The 22252-nt window shown below is 42.9% G+C and overlaps 1 long non-coding RNA gene across 1 annotated transcript; it reads right to left on the bottom strand.

The window, feature by feature from the left end:
* Positions 1-228: 228 nt before the first annotated feature.
* On the bottom strand, positions 229-4221 carry LOC115411476 (uncharacterized). Its single transcript, XR_003934219.1, has 3 exons — positions 4167-4221; positions 1883-1968; positions 229-362 (listed from the first exon to the last, which is right to left on the bottom strand). It is a non-coding gene; the product is annotated as an uncharacterized LOC115411476 (long non-coding RNA).
* Positions 4222-22252: the final 18031 nt, after the last annotated feature.

Raw genomic sequence — 22252 nt, 5'->3', positions numbered from 1 at the left:
GGATTTAGAAAATTTTTAAAAATTCATATTAATTCACAAATCAATATTTCCCGATTCTGTGAACAACTTGGTAGACCTTAGCCCAAAGATGTTCCACAACAAATACCAACTCATTCTAATCGACAGTTTTGGGGAAGAAGGTTCTGGAAAAACTGTTTATGGACCACAGCTGATCCCAGTCGTCCATCGGACCTTCAGGACATTGGACTAAAAACAAATCTGACAGGTTTATCACACATCATCAGTAGGTTAAGTCAGAAGGATGGTGTTTTGTGGACGTAGACTGTGGTCGTAGACTGTGTCTGTGGTCGTGTATCTCATCCTGTCTTCCGTATCTTCAGTGTGAAGCGCCCCCTACTGGCCTGAAACAAACATGTCATCATCATGTGCTGCTGTCACTCATGTGTGTGGGAGTCCATGTCCAGTCCATTCAAACACTGAATCCAATCAGCTGATCAGGTAAATGCTGCTGACATGGGACACTCTGAAAGCACACAGACGTTCAGTCTCAGTGTTTGTTTGTCTGGATTTTCCTGGTGGACTGGAACAGACAGGAGGTGGACCGACTAAATCCAGGACTTGGACTCCACAGACTGGAATTCCCATCCTCAGTCCCTCCAGGTTTTAGCTTTAGACCGTCACATGACCTGAGTCATGTGATCTCATCTGTGTGGACATTTTCCAGATGAAACCCAGCCCAGTTCAACCTGTCAAACCATTCAACAAACACATGAAGGACATTGGTGTTGGACGGTGGAAAAGCACCATGAAGAAGAACCACTGAGAGCGGAAGAACCACTGATAACGGAAGAACCACCGAGAACGGAAGAACCACCGATAACAGAAGAACCACTGATAACGGAAGAACGACCAAGAACGGAAGAACCACAGAAAACGGAAGAACGACCGAGAACGGAAGAACAACCTAGAACAGAAGAACCACCAATAACGGAAGAACCACCAAGAATGGAAGAACCACCGAGAGCGGAAGAACCACTGAGAATGGAAGAACGACCAGTGACGGAAGAACCACCGAGAACGGAAGAACCACCGAGAATGGAAGAACGACCAATGACGGAAGAACCACTGAGAACGGAAGAACCACCGAGAATGGAAGAACGACCAATGACGGAAGAACCACCGAGAACGGAAGAACCACAGAGAATGGAAGAACGACCAATGACGGAAGAACCACCGAGAACGGAAGAACCACTGAGAATGGAAGAACGACCAATGACGGAAGAACCACTGAGAACGGAAGAACCACCGAGAATGGAAGAACGACCAATGACGGAAGAACCACCGAGAACGGAACAAAGACTGATGACAGAATAACGGCCGATAACGTAATAATGACCGATAACAGAAGAACCACCAATAACGGAAGAACCACCGATGATGGAAGAACCACCAATAATGGAATAACCCCCAATGATGGAATAAAGACTGATGACGGAAGAACCACCGAGAACGGAATAACTTTTGGCCGTACGTTATTGGCCTAGTAAAAAAAATCTCTCCCTCTCTCTCTGATTTTATCACAGTTCTCTCTAATAAATCAAACTTAAATACAGTTATATTCATATAATTTTCTGCTATTACCTCACTTATTACATTTGCAAAGAATTTTTCTTTACCAGGGCAATAACATAATAAGTTATTACGTTATGGGTTCGGGACCGTTATTCTGCGATCAGCTGTTATTGTGTGATCGGTCTTTATTCCATTATCATCCATTATTCTGTGATTGTCATGTCCACACCATGAGTCTGGTAAAGCTGCACAAACACATGTGTCAGATGTTGGAGGTAAACCCAGTTTGGCAGAAGCGTCCCATGTCAGCGTTCAAGTGTGTTAGTGTTGAATAAAGCTGTGAACTGACCCGACAGTAGAAGTAGAGGAAAATGATCCCCGTGATCAGGATGAAGTGGACCAGAACCACCCTGATGATCAGATTTCTCACCAAGTCTGAAACACAACAACAACAACAACAATAACCATCAGAGTGGAGCTGAAGAGTCCTGACGTCTGGAAAAGCTGACAAACTGCATCTGTTTGACACTATTCTGCTAATCACAGTGTGAACAGAACTGATCCAATCAACAGCTGGAACACATGCACATCTACTGATGGAACACATGCACATCTACTGATGGAACACATGCACATCTACTGATAGAACATATTCAGTGTGAAGAACATCTGCACTAACAGAACACATTCCCATCATGAGGCTGTTTGTGCTGAGCTCAGTGGGATTGTGTGTTTGAGTTCAGACTGCAGTTGGATTTGGGTCCAAATGGGAGTTGAGTTCACACACACACAACTGTTAGTGTTGGAACAGAACCTGTTCAGTCCTGGTGGTGGCGCTGGTGCAGTGGACAGCACTGTGGCCTCACAGCAACAAGGTCCTGAGTCCAGGTCCACCCACAGGGGTCAGTCTGAGGCCCACGCCCATTTTGGACAATGTGCTCAGACCGTCACCCATATCTACAGCCGATATCTGAGGACCATATCTGATGTTTTTGAAAGCACATTGACCGTAAAATACAATTGAAACACTCAGATGATTAAGATTTGTACACAGCGATATAAATGACATGATTAATCCACGTACACATAGTACTGTTTGAACATTGATCTCAGTTCACGTGGAAGAATAACTCTTGAATAAATCCAGTTTTGCTGTGAGCTGCTCTAAAGTGTCCCAGTCACCTCATGTATTTCTCTACTGGTGAAGCTTGCCTCCCAGTTCAACTCATGGACGTCACTACTGATAAGTTCAGGGTCAGTTCTGTTCGCTGGAGAAGATGTTGTGTCTACAAAGGCTGGGAACTCGCACTCCAATAGATACACGTCTACGACAACAATCCCAACACTTTGCGTAGCACGTTCTAGTAGCAAAGACATAAACTGACGGTCGGCGAGTGGCGTCAATAGGTGAGGTCCAATCAGAAGACGCAGTCAGATGACGTTGTGAAGTCCAACCTATTGTTCGGGGTGGAGAAATCCGAGAAGATAATTATCGATCGGACCCAGAATTCAGGCCTTTTGCTACTTGAGTTTCTGCGGGAGCCCTTGTCCAGAAAGACCAGCGCTGGCATTTAGGTTTCACATGTGATCAGAATAAATTCTTAAACTGAGACCAAGTGCGTCCTGAACTCGTCTTTGGAGCTTCCAATCAACGAACACCAAAAATGCTTCCAAAGTGCTGCCCACACAGGTGCCTGATCAAATACCTGACAGCATTTGGACTCTTTCATCCCCCTGGCCATCAGACTGTACAACTCATCACTGAGTGGTTGGGGGGGGGGGGTGTCGGTCTCAATCATGACCACATTAGGACTGATCCAATGTGACTTTAAAATATCCAAACACCTTATGTAGTTGGACGACAGCCACTTTTCAAACCAGACTAGAACACTAAAATCACTGTTACACTTTATATCAATGCCCTGAAATGTGTAAATACAATCACAAGTCTTTCTTTACAGTTTTGTACAGGAAGCCCTTTTAGAGGTAGTTCTTTAGCAAGTGTCTTTGAGAGTAGATATACGATCCGGAATGTCAACCTGTACTAACCCACTGTTGGGTTTGGGTCTGTCTGTGTTTGTCTTCTAGTGCTGTATGCAAAACTGAGGAATACTGGAATTTCCCTCAGGATCAATAAAGTATCTATCTATCTATCTATCTATCTATCTATCTATCTATCTATCTATCTATCTATCTATCTATCTATCTATCTATCTATCTATCTATCTATCTATCTATCTATCTATCTATCTATCTATCTATCTATCCATCTATCTATCTACTGATCCACCATGACCCCCTCTAGACCCTGGACATGTGGACCACACACACATGTACAGATGCACCTTGAACTGTGGACACTAGCTGTTCTTCACATTCAACTGGATGGACTGGCTTTAAACCTGGGTTTAAACTCAGCTGTGCTTTGAACTGAGCTCAGATTAAAGGAGTGTTTGTTGGTTCAGCCCAGTCTCTGACAGGTTCAACTGGACCGGCTTTACCTGATCTCAGTTCTACCATCGTGGTTCTGCTCACACCTGTTCACTCTGCTCACTGGGAATGTTGTGGAACATGGTCATGTGACTGTTACTGATGCATTGTGGGTGTTTTGTGTGCGTTTGTCCTGACGTTACCTCCCACAGTCAGATAGAGGGCGGGGCTCTGAGACGACGTGAAGCTGCGGTTATAAACGTCCACGTGATAAACACATGTGTAGTTCCCTCGGTGGGCGTAGCCCATGGAAGACAACAGGAAGTGGGTGGAGTGATTGACGGCCGGCAGGGTGAGGTTCAGGGGCTTCGTGGTGTCGGAGATCAGCCGGAAGGAGCCTCCTGGGTACTGCGGTCGGACGGAGCAGGTGACGGTGAAGTCGGAGAACACCAGCACCCGGAACCCCTGCCGGTAGACCTCAAAGACCCCGTCAGACAGGGAGGATTTGGGTCTGAGGCAGCAGATCGTCCACACACAGAGACATGATTGGACCAAGCAGCACACATGAGCACATAACAGCAGTCAGAGAATCCATCCTCCTCAGAGACACAGATGATCTGATCCACATGGAGTTTGGGATGGGATGAACACCTGACCAATGAAACAGGAGGAATGGCTCATTTAGAGCACAGCGACCTTCAAAGGCATATGGGTAAAAAAGGACAGCACATGTGGTGCTTTAGAGTCTCACATGTCAACATTTGGTCCTTTTGTCCTAATGAGACTAATGGGAAATCTGTTGTGTTTTCAGCCTCATCTTGGTCCAAATGAAGACGTTCATTTGGGATCTGGACGTTCCCATAGGTCAAAGGTCAATATTTGACACATTTGACCGAAAAAAACAATGAACTGAGACAAAATATCAACTGATGAAATGAACAGATTCATTCGATGGAACTTTAAACATCAGAGTCAGAACCATCTGGTCACTGAGAATTCAGTTCAGACAGTTTGGTGTCCGTTTGTACCTGAACACACCACGTCCACAGCAGAGGAGCGATTAAAGGGATCATGTAGTTCAACACGTCCCTGGGATCCAGATGTCAGCTTTACACAAGGAACTGAGACCCAACCACACAGGTCTGTCTGGAGAATTCATCTGTGTTGTTGACTGAAACAACTGATCCACAGTCCAGATACTGACACACAGCAGATCCAGACGTTCAGGTCCCAGTCCTTTACTCAGGTCTGCTACTGGTCTCACACTGTCCCTGGTGTTGGATCTCCAAAGTACCAGCACAGCGGCCTCGGCTGTCCCACCAACCTGACCCCCACCTGGATCTGAGCAGAGACACAAAGACAGGAGGACTGGTTCAGCTGTTTAGAACATGTTTTGGACTGTCATCCAAGAGACGAAGAGAGACGAAACATTTACAAAAGAGCTGAAGCAGTCCAGTAGAACCCAGAAGAACCATGACCTGGACAAATGAGAACTACACAGACTAAGAAAGGAGTCCAAGAAAGATAAGGAAAGGTAAGATAAGAAGCATGAAAAAGGAAAATCTGCTATTTTTATAAGTATTTATATAATTTAGATTTAAATGTAATATTATATTCATATTTACATTATATCTGCACATGGTGTCATATGGGGGGGGGGTTCCTGTGACCTGTTCTGTATTTCAACGACTGTAGGAAGGACTGACCTGTGCTATCCTCTTCTCTCATTAGACGTGTAAAAGTCTGTCATATGAAAGCCACGCCCCCTTGGTACCTGTACAGGTGAGTCCTGCAGCTGTTCCAGGTGAGCAGGTCTTCCCAGCTGAGCTGGACCTCCTACAGTCCAGGACCACAGACTCATTTCCTTCACACTGGAGCTCACTGGTCCAGACTGGAGCCTCCCCCTCTCCATAGAGCCCCCCCTGGAGGAGCCCAGGAGCCCCACAGCCCAGCTCCCTACAGACCACCTGGGTATCGTTCAGGTCCAAATCCTCTTCACACACTGAGGACCAGGACCGGTTGGAGCGGACCTCCAGTCTGCCTGAACACAGACTGGAACCATGGACCAGTCTGACAGAGTCTGTGGACCCACAACAACACACACACGTTTAAAGACACAAAAGCCCCTGGACAGACGGGGGTGTGAGGGTGGACTCTGTCAAAGCCTCCTGTCAGTCATTAGTGACACAGGAACTAAACTGGACTCATGGACCAGTTCAAGCAGAACCACAACGTCCTCAAAGAAAACAGCAGAACACAGAACACACCAATAAAAGGCCCTTTAGTGCTGAATGAGTATGGAGGGAGATTTGTGTCTTTATTAATTAAACAAAAGCAAAGTTGCCTTAACCAAAAAATATTTTCAATAAAAAAAAAAAACTTCACTTCAATCAAAAGAAACCTTTTCAATCAAAGAAAAAAAGTGTTAAAAAAAAAAAAATTAGATCCAAAAAATTGTATTTGAACACTTGTTTTCTTTGATTGAAAAGTTTTTTTTTTGATTGAAGTGAGTTTATTTTTTGATTGAAAATATATTTTTTTTATTGAAGTCATCTTTTAGTATCTGGGCCATATTAGGGTAGGATATTTGTGTCTATATTATTCAATCCCAAAAAAATATCACTTCGATCAAAAAAAATATTTTCTTTGAAGTGAAAACAGTTTTGAAGTCTTTTTTTTTTTTTTTTTTTTTTTTGATTAAAACATTTTGACACAAACATCCCACAGTAGGCAGATGCTTCCCCATTGTTCAGACATGTTTGAATGACAAGTGTCTACACCAATGACGTTTAACATAGGAATGTGTGTTTAGAATTTGTCAAGTGCAGGTATGAGGGGAAATCCATCTTCCATCTCCATCCTATCCATCCACACAAACCCTTGAAACGACAGCATTTCTATTCCACAGACAACATTAGATGCCTTTTTCAAACGGACACTGAGGGCAAAACTGTGGTTTTGTGGATGTCAGTACCATAAACAGTGTCAGATCCATCTGTTTCCAGGAAACACCCTGTACGGCTCGGCGCTTTGGACTCCAGGGTTTTGTTTCTGGGTTAAATAGTGAACGCACCGTTAGCACCCTTCAACACAAATAGTGAGCTAACGATGGGTCAGCGAACGCAGAGGCTAAACCAACGCAGAGTCTGTTTCTGGGCTTACATTCAGACTGGACTCAAACAGGCCTCAGGTCCACTCTGTGGATCCTCAGTCACAGGTTAGAGTTAGTTGAACGTCAGCGCTGGTGGACACACAGTCATTCTGAAGTCAGACTGAACATTCAGTATGTGTGAGTGGGGTCCTGTTCAAAGGCAACCACACAATCCCAGTGGTCAGTGAATGCACCATAATGCAGTGGGTTTGATCAGTGACCTGTGCACTGGTTCATCTCAGACCACTGGAAACATGTGGCTCATGTCGAACATCTGCATTTAAGGACATGCTTTAGTGTCAGTGATGTTTCCATGGGGTCCTCAGAGTCCAGCAGACCCACATAGAGCTGGAAAAAGAGCACATGGACCAACACAAAGTCCAGTTCAAACTAATGGACTCTGTCCTTCTGAGCTGTTCAACAGCCTGTTGGAAAGCAGAGTCATGTGACCACGTTCATGGACTGGAACTGAATTCAGCTGCATGTGTTTGATGGTTCAGTCCAACTGTCCAATGTGTGGACCTGGTCTGACTGGGTCTGGTTTGACCCAGCTCAGATCAAACACACCTGAATGGCTCATGGAAGAACTGGGACAGAACCAGGACCATCATCAGTAGACTTACCTGAACAGGTGAGGGACAGGGGGAAGCCTCTGCGGTTAGGATATATTCTCACGCAGTCCATCAGTGCAGATGTAGAGAGAAGACAGGTGGGGCTGATGAGGCACACAGGAACATATGAACCAGATTCTCTCACAGAAACAGCAGATCCACAGTCCAGTCGACGACATATGAAATCTGCTGTCTTCAGGGTCCAGGGGTCAAAGGGATTATAACCATATCCCACGTCTCTCCATTCTCCATGTTGTTTGATCTGTACTTTACCGTTACAGCGACTGGCTCCTCCCACCAGTCTGACATCATCAGGATCTGATCAAATACAAGTGACAGATAAATGAGCTCAAAGTGAGTGAACTGATGTCAGCTGGTGTCAGTCAAAGCTCCGCCCACCTGTGCAGGTAAGGTCTACAGCTGTTCCAGATGAGCAGGTCTGTGCCCCTGAGCTTCCACAGTCCAGCAGAGCAGACTCATGGCCTTCACAGGTGAACGTCTGCACCACAGGAGCCTCCGCTGCTCCAGAGAGCGCCCCCTGGAGGAGCCCAGGAGCCCCACAGCCCAGCTCCCTACAGACCACCTGGGCACCACGAAGGTCCAAGTGTCCTTCACACACTGAGGACCAGGACCCGGACTGGTTAGACCGGACCTCCAGTCTGCCTGAACACATACTGGACCCATGGACCAGTCTGACAGAGTCTGTGGACACAGATGGAAGAAGACTGGAATAAGAATAGAGTCTGAAGTGGACTCTAAGGGACTGTAGTGGACTGGAGTAGACCAGGGTCTGGGGTTTGGACTATATAGTGGATTTGACTGGACTGTAGTGGACTGGAGTAGACCAGGGTCTGGGGTTTGGACTATATAGTGGATTTGACTGGACTGTAGTGGACTGGAGAAGACCAGGGTCTGGGGCTTGGACTGTATATTGGATTTTACTGGACTCTAGTGGACTGTAGTGGACTCACATTCATATGTGTTTGTTTCTTCTGTGTGACATGATGTTCATCAGTTGTTTGTTTGTGGACATGGATATTATAGTATTGCTCAGTTTGTGTGAGTTCACATTAAATCCGAGATGAAGTCTTGGACTGACCCGGATCTGAGAGTCCACAGAGTCTGGAGCCCACAGTGACAGTGGAAGGGTTAGGGTTCAGTGTTCATGCTCTTACCTGAACAATTCAGCTCCAGGGGAGAAGAGAGAGATGAAGTAGATATAAAACAGTTCCTCAGTTCAGATTCATCACAGTCTGAACTGATCCTCCAACTATCTGTAACTGAATCAGTCCCTCTGTCTCTCAGTGAAACTGCAGATCCACAGTCCAGTTCTGCACAGACTCTGTTTCCTAACTTCCTGTACCAGTTAAACCCATTCACTGGTTTCCAGTTTCCATCCTGTCGTTTCATCTCCAGGTCACCATGACAACGACTGGCTCCTCCCACCAACCTGAAGTGGACCGCCCCTGTAGAAATAAGACAGACCAGTCAGAGTCCAGTCCAGAACCAGCCCAGCCCATGTGGACCACATGGACTGGATTCTTGAGCACATGTGGTTTCCATGTGTGAACAGTGTTTTCAGTCCCACTGACAGATTTTGTGTCCAAACGGACTCAGTTCATCCCTCATTCATTCAGTCAGTGAATTGAATGGCTCAGTCTGCTCCTGTTTGTCAGTGTTTCCTTCACTTGTGGATCTTTAAAGCCACACTTGTCCAAATGTCAGGAACAGGAGCTGAGCGTGCTCAGTGGAGCTTCTGTAAACCCATCCTTCCTGAATCCTCTGCATTGGCTCCAGTTTGTTCAGATGAAAACCACCTGAACCAGGATGTTCAGCTTCAGCCCAGTTCACATCCCTCCTTTGTGCATTTCTTACCTGTTGAAGTGCTGTTGTTTTCAGACAGGAGCCCTGCAGGAAAAACACAAAGGACAGCCATGAAAACAGGACAAGACTGGGATTAGAACTCCAACATGTCCACATGAGGAACCAAACAGGAAACTGAGGCTGATCAGGTTGGATCCAAATCTGTCTGAACTGTGTTTGTGCTTTGACTTTGACAAACGGCGTCTAAATACCAAAGCAGCACATGAGACACAGATGAAGGTTCAAATCCAAATCTATGACATGATTGAACAGCAGCAGATGAACCACCACAAGATGAAACTGACACATTTAGGTTGAGCAGGATCAGTCCAACTGGAGGAATCGTTCATGAATCAGCTGAAATAAACCCAGACTTGATGAAACTGATTATTGTTCAGTTTATGTTTGATGGTTGAATTCTAAAAACACTGAAGCAGAACTGATCTGGACTGATTCAACTCATACTTGGATCATCTGAACCCACATGTTGAGTTGAACAGGTTCTGTCAGTGGATTGTGGAACAGCAGATGACAGATAGACTGTGGAACCAATCACAGAGCTGGAATCAGCAGCTGCTGTGACAAACAGGAAGTGGATCAGTAAAGGTGCTTCAGACTCTTCATGTACTGGTGTGTGTTGAGAGGAAACACAACATGGATGTGTTTGATCCTGATCCACAAATCCAACACAGACCAGTTAAATCAGTGGTTTTCAACCTTTTTTGGCTCCTGACCCCATTTTAACATCACAAATTTCTAGTGATCCAGATGTTCAAAACGGAGACTTTTTTTTGGCTAAAATTTGTTTTTTGATCCTGTAATAGTTTGCTATACTATCTTAGAAATAAACATTAATGTTAGAGGACATTCAGTCTATATACTGTATATTATTGTGGACAGAGGCAGTAAATCCAGGTGTAGATTACTGCACAAAGGGAGAATTTGATTTTCCTTGGTCAGGATCTGTCCAGACAGTCCAGTTTATATTTACAAGGAGGACAATTAATACTGAACAAACATTACATCAAATTATGAATTATGAAAGAGCTGCAGCATCTGAAATGGACCAAAATGAACATTTGACACATAAATGTCCTATATTTTTTATTAGTAAGTTGTTGTTTTTTTTTTTTTATCAGTTACTAGAAATTCCAGGCGACCCCACATGGGGTCCCAACCCCAGGGTTGAAAAGTTAAAGACAGAACCTGAGGCTGATGAAAGCACAACACACATGTTCAGTGGTTTATCCCATGGTATCTATGACAGAAGGCAGTAATGGACCCAGTCAGCAGCTCCTCCTGCTGAATCAGCTCTGACACTGTTGGAACAGACAGGATTCAACAAAGCAACAATATTTGACTGGATTCACACTGATCTGAGTCTGAGCCTCAGGTACCATCATGACAGTCACATGACCATCAGCACACGCTAGGACTGACATCAAACACACACACACACACACACACACACACCAAGGCAGTAGGTTTGATTCTGACACTAGTGTGGACACTAAAGTGCTCCAAGGCAGAACTCCTGAAAGTTGATATTTGTTTGCATTTGGAATCATAATTTCACATCATGCCGAGCTGATCGAACAAACAAACACAGAAAAAAATTCAGTAATTGACAAGTTTATAAAGTATATGTGAATATTTAAAGACAAAACAAGAATTTAATGCATTCTGCAAAGTTTCTAATGACAAACAAATGCATCATTATTTAACTGAACCTGAGAATTTACAGACTCTACTCCTCTAACTCCTCCCTCCTCTCCCTCCTCCTGCCACCTCCTCCTCCCTCCTCTCCCTCCTCCTGCCTCTCCTCCTCCCTCCTCTCCCCTCCTCCTGCCTCTCCTCCTCCCTCCTCTCCCTCCTCCTGCCTCTCCTCCTCCCTCCTCTACCTCCTCCTGCCTCTCCTCCTCCCTCCTCTCCTCCCTCCTGCCTCTCCTCCTCCCTCCTCTCCCTCCTCCTGCCTCTCCTCCTCCCTCCTCTACCTCCTCCTGCCTCTCCTCCTCCCTCCTCTCCCTCCTCCTGCCTCTCCTCCTCCCTCCTCTCCCTCCTCCTGCCTCTCCTCCTCCCTCCTCTACCTCCTCCTGCCTCTCCTCCTCCCTCCTCTACCTCCTCCTGCCTCTCCTCCTCCCTCCTCTCCCTCCCCTGCCTCTCCTCCTCCCCTCCTCTACCTCCTCCTGCCTCTCCTCCTCTACCTCCTCCCCCTCCTCCCCCCTCCTCTTCTACCTCCTCCTCCTCCCTCCTCTCTGTCTCCTGACACAAATATGTTGATTCATGTCATATGAACAGATTCTGGATACTCTGTTCATACAGTTTGATGGTTCAGTTTCTGTCTGAACAAATAAGGCTTTTACTTTCAATTATTACATGGAATTTATTCCCAAAAATATGGATAAAATCACATCTAGAATCTGAGGTTTTATTGTATTTCCTTCACAAATTGTCTTTATTTGTGTTTTTTAAACAGTTGCTCTCTTCTACAGAAATACATGAAAATAATAAGTAAAGTAACTTTTAAAGTGTATCTGTTTGTCATTGAATTGTGTCTTTTCTTCAGTATCTGTGTTGAGCCTCTACAGTTCTAGACCCTTAAACTAACTGACACTGGGACTCCTATAGAAGTGTCTTATGTCCGGTTTTCTTTTCTTTGACATCCTTTACATCCTAATTACTGAGCACACACACACACACACACACACACCCACACACACACACACATGTCCAAATGTCCATGTAAATGACTCCACTCATATTCAAATCCGTCTAGCTGATGTGACCCAGACAGAACAAATACAAACAGACTGAAAACTGACGTTAGCGCTCCAACTAGCAGGTTCCTTTGACAAGTAGATGGAGTGACAGCGGGGACGGCCAATCACATGTACGTTAGCAAAACCACAGAGCCAATCGGAGAGCGACATTTATGTTAGAGGCGGGACTTCTAGCAGAGACCGACTGTTAACCCTTTGTGTGCCAGAATCATTGCCTAAACACTCCGGACAGCGGTTGGACTGATAGTGAGTACACAGTAGTGGATGGATATTGGTAGGGACGTGTCCCTAGTGTCCATACGCAGTTCTACGCCCCTGTTTACCATTAGGACAGTCACATGACCACCAGCACACGCTATGACTGATATCAAACACACACATGACAGATGTGTAACCATGGAGATGAACCCTTCCAGCTCTGTGTGTGTGTGTGTGTGTGTGTGTGTGTGTGTGTGTCCACCCTCCCTCATACCTTGAATCCAGAAGGACATCCAGATGACCATCAGTGTGTGCTCCATGTCCACTCTCATCTCTGCTCCGTCTCTTCTCTGTCTCTGTGTTTCCTCAGGACACCAGTCAGTTCCTACTCATTCTTATCTCCTCATCTCCTCTGCTGTGGTTGGGCTTCTACGTCACACGCCTTCACATATTTGAGCAGAAATATTCCACTATGAGTCCCAACCACTGTTTTCTGGACGCAACCATTCAATCATTTACAAAAAGGTTGAATGTAGAAAATGGAACAGTCTAATGTGGAGTTCTAGTCACATATGAGTGTGGATGGAAATGGAGTGGTTGAAGGAACTCATCTGCTGCTACTAACAAGGTTCTAATAGTTTTGGATTTTTCATTCTAGTTTAGTTTTATTTAGTTTGGACTTTTTTTCTCTAATTCAGTTCATTTTAATTTGTTTTTAGAGCAGGTTTACTAGTTTTTATTAGTTTTCAGTTTTTTCTAAATGCTTAGTTGTAGTTTTTTTTTTTTTTTTCTCTTCTTCTCTGTGGTCGTATTCAAATAAATCCCAGACAGGACTCTGCTGCTTTCTCCCAACTTTAGTCTCCATGTTTCCAGGTAGAGTGGGGACCAGAAGACGACTGGAAACCACAAGTGAACACAAGTGACGGACCCTTAAATATCATATGGTGACAGCAGAGAAAACTGCTAGAGCGAAATAAATCGATTTCATATCAATCCAACATTGACAAAGATGAAAACGAAGGGAATTTAATCTATAATTTTTATCTGTTTTAGTTAGTTTTGTAAACACACAATACAGTTTCAATTAGTTATGGTTTTTTTCTTTTAATTATAGTTTTTATTTATTTCAGTTAATGAAAATGTTTTTACAATTCTAGTTTTTGTCATTTTGTTAACGATAATAACCTTGGTGCCTAATAATTGTGCACACGGTGTATAAACCAATATAAAAATAAATAAAAGTAAATCAACTGTGATGGACACAGTTGCTGATCAATATCAGAGGGTTCAGTTTTTTTACTCTTCACTTTTCTGATCCATATCACAGATGAAAAGAATCGAACCACACTGGGTTCCTGTGGTCCCTGGTTGCTGATAGGTGATTGGCTGACGCTGTCGTCGAGCCTCGTGATGCGTGTACGGACAGAAAAACAGGAAGTGTGTGATGATACAGATCAGCTCCGCTCAGGTAATACATGTTTCCGTGTGCAGATTCAGTTCAGATACTGAGTTTATCATGATCTTAAACCTTCCACTGAAGTAAACAGTGTGGAAATGGACTTGAACAATACTGGATGAATCAGAAAACTGTCCCTGTGCTCGTCCTACAGACGCTCCAACACTGGTTGAACACTAAACATCTGGAGGACAAGGAGCCTTTCCAGTCCAGTGGAGCTCCAGCTGTTTCCTGTGTGAATGTGTCCTCAGTGCATGTCCTCATGTCTCAGTTGGACAACTCACTGCTGATGGAGCTAATACTGTCCTCTTCAGTTTAAGGTTCACCTTCAGTGTTCATGAGTTCAGTGTGTCCCAGTGTCTGACATTCAGCTTTAAAGTTACTAATCTAACATTTACAGCCTTTCACTTTTATATGTTGAGCCCAATTCAAACCTCTGAAATCTAAGCAGAAAAAAAAGTAGAAAATTCAAATGTCTGATCCAGACCTTCAGTTCCACTGATCCAGATCCTCCCTCCATCCATGGAAAAGATGAACATCCTGGTCTGTCCTGAGGACGGCGTCCCAGGGGAAGGCAGCAGTTCTGTCCACAGAAGAAAATCCAGCAAAAACCAGCCTGAACACAAATGGACAGACCATTACTAAGACAGTCCACAGAACAAACATTTACCTTTAACACTGGACAACATTTAAGAAGGGCTGTGTTTTCAGGATCCAAATACCTGTACCCATTTAATAGTGTTGAATTTCAGTCCAACTGGTTGAATCCATGTCAGTCATATGTCAACACATCCACAGCAGTAGAACACACGGCGCCATGTTAGCTTGGAAAGCCTCCATGTTAGCTTAGCTTAGCTTAGCTCCAGCACAACCCAACTCAACTCATATGAAACGTTTTTACAGTTTAATATCAGAACAACTTTCATATCCTGACTGAGTTTAGACATATCCACTTCCAGATAACATCTTACATTCAGCTAATAAATGTAACAGAGATAAATAATCTAAGCTAAGCTAAACTAAGCTAAACGGTGCTGCTAACTTACCAGGATATTCTCTGTGGTCAAACCAGACCCTAGTGTTTTTTCATGTGCACTATTTATCTGACAATTACAGTAAAATAAGTTGGCTAAAATGGTTTAAAGGCTATTTTTAACATGAAATGAAATCACTTTCCTCCATAAGTATTTCACCAATTTGGTATTTTTGGTATTGGTACTTCATATACTATTAGCACAAATGTTGTCTTCCTGTTTTCTTGTCGTCTGTTCCTAAAGTTAGAACTGAACAGGGAAAAAGGCCTTCAGGTTTGCGGCCCCGTTTACCTGGAATGAACTACAAAAAAACCTGAAACTTAAAGATTTGGTTTCATTGGACACTTAAGAGGATGTTGTATGACTTAGAGAGGGAGACAGTGTGTCTGCAGATGTTTTACCTGACACACCTTGTCTACATTTCATGAGCACTTTTTGCAAAGTTGACTTTGGAAGGTTTGACTGTCTATGTGCTTTTTATGTATTCGTTTTATGTATGAAAGTCTGTGTCTGTAACTATTTAATGAACTGCTGCCCGTTTGGGCCAGGACACTTGAAAAAGAGATTTTTAATTTCAGTAAGGTTTTCCTCGTTAAATAAAGGTAAAATAAAATAAATACTATGAACTACTTTTACTGTGTACTTTTGGAGGAATCATACTCCAAAATCCCTTCTGGGCTACTTCTGGAGTAAATGAATTTTATTTTAGTAATTTTATTCATTGTTGAATTTACTCTTTAACACTATTTCCGATGAAAACACTTGTAGGCTGAGCTTTGTGGAGCTCAAATGTATTGACAAAGATGAAAACAAAGGGAATTTTATCCATAATTTTTATCCATTTTAGTTTTGTGAACACACAATACAGTTTCAGTTAGTTATTGTTTTTTGTTTTAGTTATAGTTTTTATTTCAGTTAAGGAAAATGCTTTTTCAATTCTAATTTTCGTCATTTCGTTAGTTTTCGTTAACGATAATAACCTTGGGCAGGAGATGGGTCCACAGCACAACTCTTCTTTAACCCTTTCATGCATACAGGTCACTACAGTGGACAGCTGTTCTTTTGTACATTCATGGTTGTTTTAGTTGCATATCAGCCAACACTGAACGCTTTTGCATCACCCCATACACTGCAATTCATACTATTACTCTAACTTAGCTGTTCTTGATAAACTTGATCTGCAGTAACATGTTTTAGTGTAAATCAATTGCTACTTCTTATTAGACTGTAATTAACAGTTTTCTTACTCAAAATGGTGTTTTTTTTTGCATATTATCTCCATGAAGTGAGTAATAATTAGTATTAGAGTAGGTTAAAATGTGAGAAAACATCAAATTAGCTGCATGACAAAATTTTTTGTTTTTTTTTTCATAGTTTTCACACACGATATCACTTTCTGATGATGAGTTTAAAAATTATGTTCTTTGCCTCAAAAATTAAACACATGGTGTCCAGCTGAGTGGGCATTTTTGTAACTCCATGAAAAATAGGTTCATAAAAAAATTTCAATTTAGTTGTTGTTTTTTTTCTCGCCTAAAGAGGAATAAAAATTCTCAGGAAAAAAATCTCAAAGAAGGTTCTCATAATTCATGCATGAAAGGGTTAAACAGTCCGTCCTCTCCTAATATTCCACTGTTTCCACTCGCTGATCCTTCCTACAGGACTCTGAGCACTTCATAAAAACCTGACCAACCGTCCATATTTACCAAACCCACCTCAGAACCAGGTCCAACGCTGCTGTTAGACCCACATTAAGGCAGACTGAGCCCCTGAGTGCCCCCCCTAGACTACCCAACCCACAGTCGGACTGAACTGAACCCTGGTCTTCATGTGGTTTCTCTAAAATATCAGTGGCTGTGTGTTTAAAACCACCATCACATCATCTGCATAGGCCGACAGTTGGACCGCTGCAGGACACCCAGGGAAACACACTCCTGTCAGGTCCTGTCTGAGTCTGTGCAGCAGAGGTTCAATGGACACAGAATAGAACATGCCTGACAGTGAGCACCCCTGTCCTACCCCCCTTTGGACATGGAAAGGCGCAGCTAGACCACCATTAATCTTCAGTATACTCACAACATCACGGTACAAAACCTGGATCCTGGCGATAAAACCCTGGCTAAACCCAAATGCAGAAAGTGTTTTCCACAGATACTGATGTTCAACCCGGTCAAATGCCTTTTCCTGATCTATGGAAGTCAGACCAGTATCTGTGCCCAAAGAGCCAGAGACGTCCACAGCAGGCCTAATTAGAGTGATGTTGTCCCTCATTAACCTGCCGGGCACACAGTATGACTGCTCAACCTGAACTATGTCTGCCATCACTTCTCTTAATCTCAAGGCCAGAGCTTTTGACAGGACCTTATAGTCTCCACAGAGCAGACAGACCGGTCTCCAGTTCTTTAAATCCTGTAGGTCTCCTTTCTTTGGGAGCAGGGTGATCACAGCCCTCCTACAGCTCTGAGGCAACAGTCCATTTTTAAAACTGTCCTGGAACACCTCCAGCATGTCCTGTCCAATCACAGACCAGAAAGTCTTATAAAAACCCACAGGTATCCCATCAGTACCTGGAGCCTTACCGTTAGCCAGGCTCATGAGGGCCTCATGAAGCTCCTCCACCGTCAGATCAGCTGATAACAGAGAGTCTGAGGACTCTGAGCCAAACCTGACAGTAAAGTTTCTTCCAGCTTTGGATCATCTACAAAGTCACTTTTAAACAGGTTTTCATAAAAGCGTGTGGCGTACCTCCTCATCTCAGCTGCTTCAGTCAGTACACAGCCATCGTCCGAGCGGAGGCAGTGGAGAACCTTCCTCTGTCCATTTTTACTCTCCAGGCTGAAAAAAAAGACTTGGAAGGGGCATCCATCATGGAGGCATTCATAAACTGTGAGCGCACCAGTGCTCCCTGTGCTGTGATGTCCAACAGGTTGGCTGTAGCAGCCTTTGGACTTTGAAGGACTTCAATCTGACCTGGATCTCCTGGACAGCTCAGTAAGTGCTGGACCTCAGTCTCCAGGTCCTGAAGGGATCTAATCATGTGTTTAGTAAATCTTTTGTAATTAATGATATGATTATTGACAAGAACTTAGATTGCATGTTTTTAATGGAGACATGGACAGGCGCTGATGGAGCGGCAACTTTAAATGAAACCACACCTCCTGATTATAATTACGCATACTCATCCCGCACAGGAAAAAGAGGAGGTGGCACAGCCACAATCTTTTCCACCTCATACGGCTTCAAAAATGTTTATTTTAATCACTACTCATCATTTGAGTATCACTCTCTGGTTTTAATTAATCCTCATATTCTTTTTATCTGCATTTATCGCCCCCCCCATGCCCTCTACACTCTTTATCAGTCAGTTCTCAGATCTCCTGTCCATCGCTCACTCAACATATGAGAAAATTATTATTGTAGGTGATTTTAATTTACACATTGATAATCAATCAGACTTGTTGGCAACAGAACTTTTAAATATTTTAAATTGTATGGATTTTAAACATGTCTCACAACCCACAGCAGAGGCCTCATACTGGACCTTGTGATCACATATGGTATTTCTGCTGATCCTGTCTGTGTTGTGGCTGTTGGCCTATCGGATCATTTTTGCGTGTTTTTTAATGTCAGTATTATTGTTCAGCCTCCCCGGTCTGTACAAACTGTCAAGAAGCGTTATCTTACTGCTGAAGTGACTTCAAATTTTTAACCCAAATTCCTCGTCCTGTTTTACCCTCTTCCTGTGATTTTATTGTTGACAATTTTAATAATAAATTGAAATCTACTCTTGATGCTGTAGCCCCTTTAAAAGTAAAAATGGGTAAAATAAAAAACTGCCCATGGAAAAATGAAAAAAATAAAATTCTCAAGAAAAATTGCAGGAAAGCAGAAAGAAAGTGGTGCAAGAATAAAATCACAGTCAATTATGAAATTTACAGAGAACAACTTCAAAACTACAATAACTGTCTGAAGGAAGAAAGACATTCATATTTTTCCAAACTTATAAATGACAACCGCCATAATCCAAAGGTCCTGTTTTCCACATTTAGCTCGGTAATGAACCCCATCTTCGACAACAGTGCTCCGTCAAATATGCCCAACTGTGATATGTTCTTAAGTCACTTCACCAGTAAAATACAGTCTATCAGGTCAGACCTGCAGCATCTACAGCCAGGCAACGGTTTTTGTCTCAGATCCACTGGTTTCATCTGCTACTTTGGAGAATTTTGCCCTGGTTGATGCTGAGAGTCTTAACAAAGTTGTTTTACAGTTAAAAACAACCACTTGCTTTTTAGATTCCATTCCCACTTCTCTTTGTAAATCGTTTTTTTCATTTATAGATGACGATGTTCTTAATGTAAATTATTCATTGCAGACAGGGGTCTTTCCAACAGCTCTTAAAACCGCCATGGTCAGACCCCTTCTCAAGAATCATAAACTGGACCCCCCCTTGCCAGTAACTACAGACCTGTGTCCAACCTGCCGTTTTTAAGTAAAGTTTTAGAGAAAATTGTTTTTAACCAGATCAACGATTTTATTAATTCTAACAACATTTTAGAATTTTATCAATCTGGTTTTAGAGCGCACCATAGTACAGAGACGGCACTGGTTCAAATTTTAAATGACATTAGATCCAACATGGACAACAAAAAGCTTGCCGTCTTGGTCCTGTTGGATCTTACGGCAGCGTTTGACTGTGGACCACCACATTCTTTTAGACAGATTACATAACACAGTTGGTCTGTCTGGGTCTGTTTTTAACTGCTTTGAATCATTTTTAACAAACAGGGATTTGTATGTTAGTATTGGGGAACACTCATCAAAAAGGTGCAAAATGGATTGTGGTGTTCCCCAAGGGTCAATTTTAGGTCCAACCCTTTTTAACCTTTATATGCTGCCTCTAGGACAGGTCATCAGGAGACACGGCATTAACTTTCATAGTTATGCTGATGACACTCAACTTTATGTTGCCGTGTCTCCAGATGACCTCAGCCCCATCGACACCCTTTTTAATTGCATTTTAGATTTTAAGTCCTGGATGGCAGCAAACTTCCTCCAGCTCAACCAGGACAAAACTGAGGTTTTAACTGTTGGTCCTGAGGCTCAGAGGGACAGGCTCGAAGCTGAGCTCCAAACCCATTCACTGGGCTCCTCTGAGAGGGTTCAGAGTCTGGGTGTTTCACTAGACTGTGAGCTTAGCTTTGAGCCACACATCAGGTCTGTCACCAAAACTGGTTTTTATCATTTCAAAAATATTGCCAGAGTACGACCATTTCTCTGTCGAGCCAGTGCACAGACTTTGATACATGCATTTGTCACGAGTCGAATTGATTCTTGTAACGCTCTCCTTCCTGGTCTTCCTCAGAAGACCATTGTGCCGCTGCAGCTGCTCCAGAACTCTGCAGCCCGACTGCTGACGAGGACCAGAACCAGAACATGTGACCCCAGTGCTCAGGTCTGTGCACTGGCTCCTGTGAGCTTCAGGATCAATTTTAAAGTACTTTTATTGGTTTTTAAAACTCTTAATGGTCTTAGCCCTATTTATTTATCTGATTTGCTTTTAACATATGAGCCCTCTGGGACCCTCAGGTCCTCAGGTAGTCATCTGTTAACTGTTCCTAGAGTCCACACTAAGACTCATGGTGAGGCCTCATTCAGCTTTTATGGCCCCAAACTATGGAACAGCCGACCTGAGGACCTGAGGTCCGCTGCCAGTGTTCAGATTTTTAAAAGTAAACTTAAAACTTATCTTTTTAGTCTAGCTTTTAATTAAACCCTTACTGTAAACTTTACTTTGTTGCTTGTATTTTATTTCCAACCGAGGGACAGTGGGGGGGTTTTGTTGTGAAGCACTTTGTGCTGCATGTAACATGTATGAAAAGTGCTATAGAAGAAAAGTTTGATTGATTGATAGTTTAATATCTGACTGTTCTACAGAGATTTACAGTTGGGTTCATTATCTGTGTGAGATAAACGCAGATTTATGCAACTGTTCATCCACCTGTTCACAGTTATCTAAGATTATTATATCCTGTGTAGATCAGTGTTCTTATTTCATATATCAACCAATACATCAGTTATCAACCAATATCGGATATTGGCTGATATATTGATATCAGCTTTTTTTTAGCCCCCAATATCACTATCGGTATCAGCTCCAAAATTCCCATATCAGTCAGGCTCTGGTCTGGACTAGGACAGTGGTCTCCAACCTGTTTTTACTCCTGATCCCATTTTAACATTACAAATTTCTGGCGACAACAGACATTCAAAATGGAGACTTTCTTTTTTTCCTAAAATTAATTAGTTTTTGATCATGCAATAGTTTGCTATACTATGTTGCAAATAAACGTTAATTTTAAATGACATTTAGTCTATATAAAATCTATTATTGTGGACAGAGGCAGTAAATCCAGGTGTAGATTAAAGGTCAGGATCTGTCCAGTCAGTCCAGCTGGGATTTACAAGGAGGACAATTAATACTGAACAAACAAGAACTGAAACTATGAATTATGAAAGAGCTGCAGCATCTGAAACTGACCACAGTGAACATTTGACACAAACAGAAGCACAGTGCTGCAGTTTCAGACTCAGTGTTTGTCATGTGTTTTATGGATTGGGATTGTCTCTGTCAACTCACCATAGATTTTTTCAGACTGATCTCATGAAAACACATTGTGACGCCAGTTTATTGCATTTGGCATGCTATACGTACGCATTTTCATCCTTATTTAACACCATTTGATGGTGTGTCAATGCGCTAGCCGCTAACCCTAACCGCTAATCGTGCTAGTCACTTACCCTAAATCTAAGCGCTAATTGTGCTAATGGTGTGCTATTTTATGTGGCGTAACAATACACGCTGAAAGCTTATGCTTACAGATAACATGCTAATTAAAAGTGGCGTGTTATCTGCACACAATTCATGATATCACATTGTATTTTTTATTAGTAAGTTTAATTTTTATCAATTACTAGAAATTTCAGGTGACCCCATTTGAATTCCAGGTGACCCCACATGGGGTACTGACCCCAAGGTTGAAAAACACTGGACCAGGAGGATGATAGACGATAATAAACAGCAGAGGCGGGAGTGGTTTATGGACTGGGTTGGATAGGCTGAAACTAAGACTTTCAAATGAGTTTATGTTCAACATTATTATGAAATAATAAATGATCTTCATGAGGTTCTAATC

The sequence above is a fragment of the Sphaeramia orbicularis genome, chromosome 20 (genome assembly GCF_902148855.1).
Source record: "Sphaeramia orbicularis chromosome 20, fSphaOr1.1, whole genome shotgun sequence".
Lineage (NCBI taxonomy): Eukaryota > Metazoa > Chordata > Actinopteri > Kurtiformes > Apogonidae > Sphaeramia > Sphaeramia orbicularis.
This window is presented reverse-complemented; position numbering and strand designations above follow the sequence as displayed.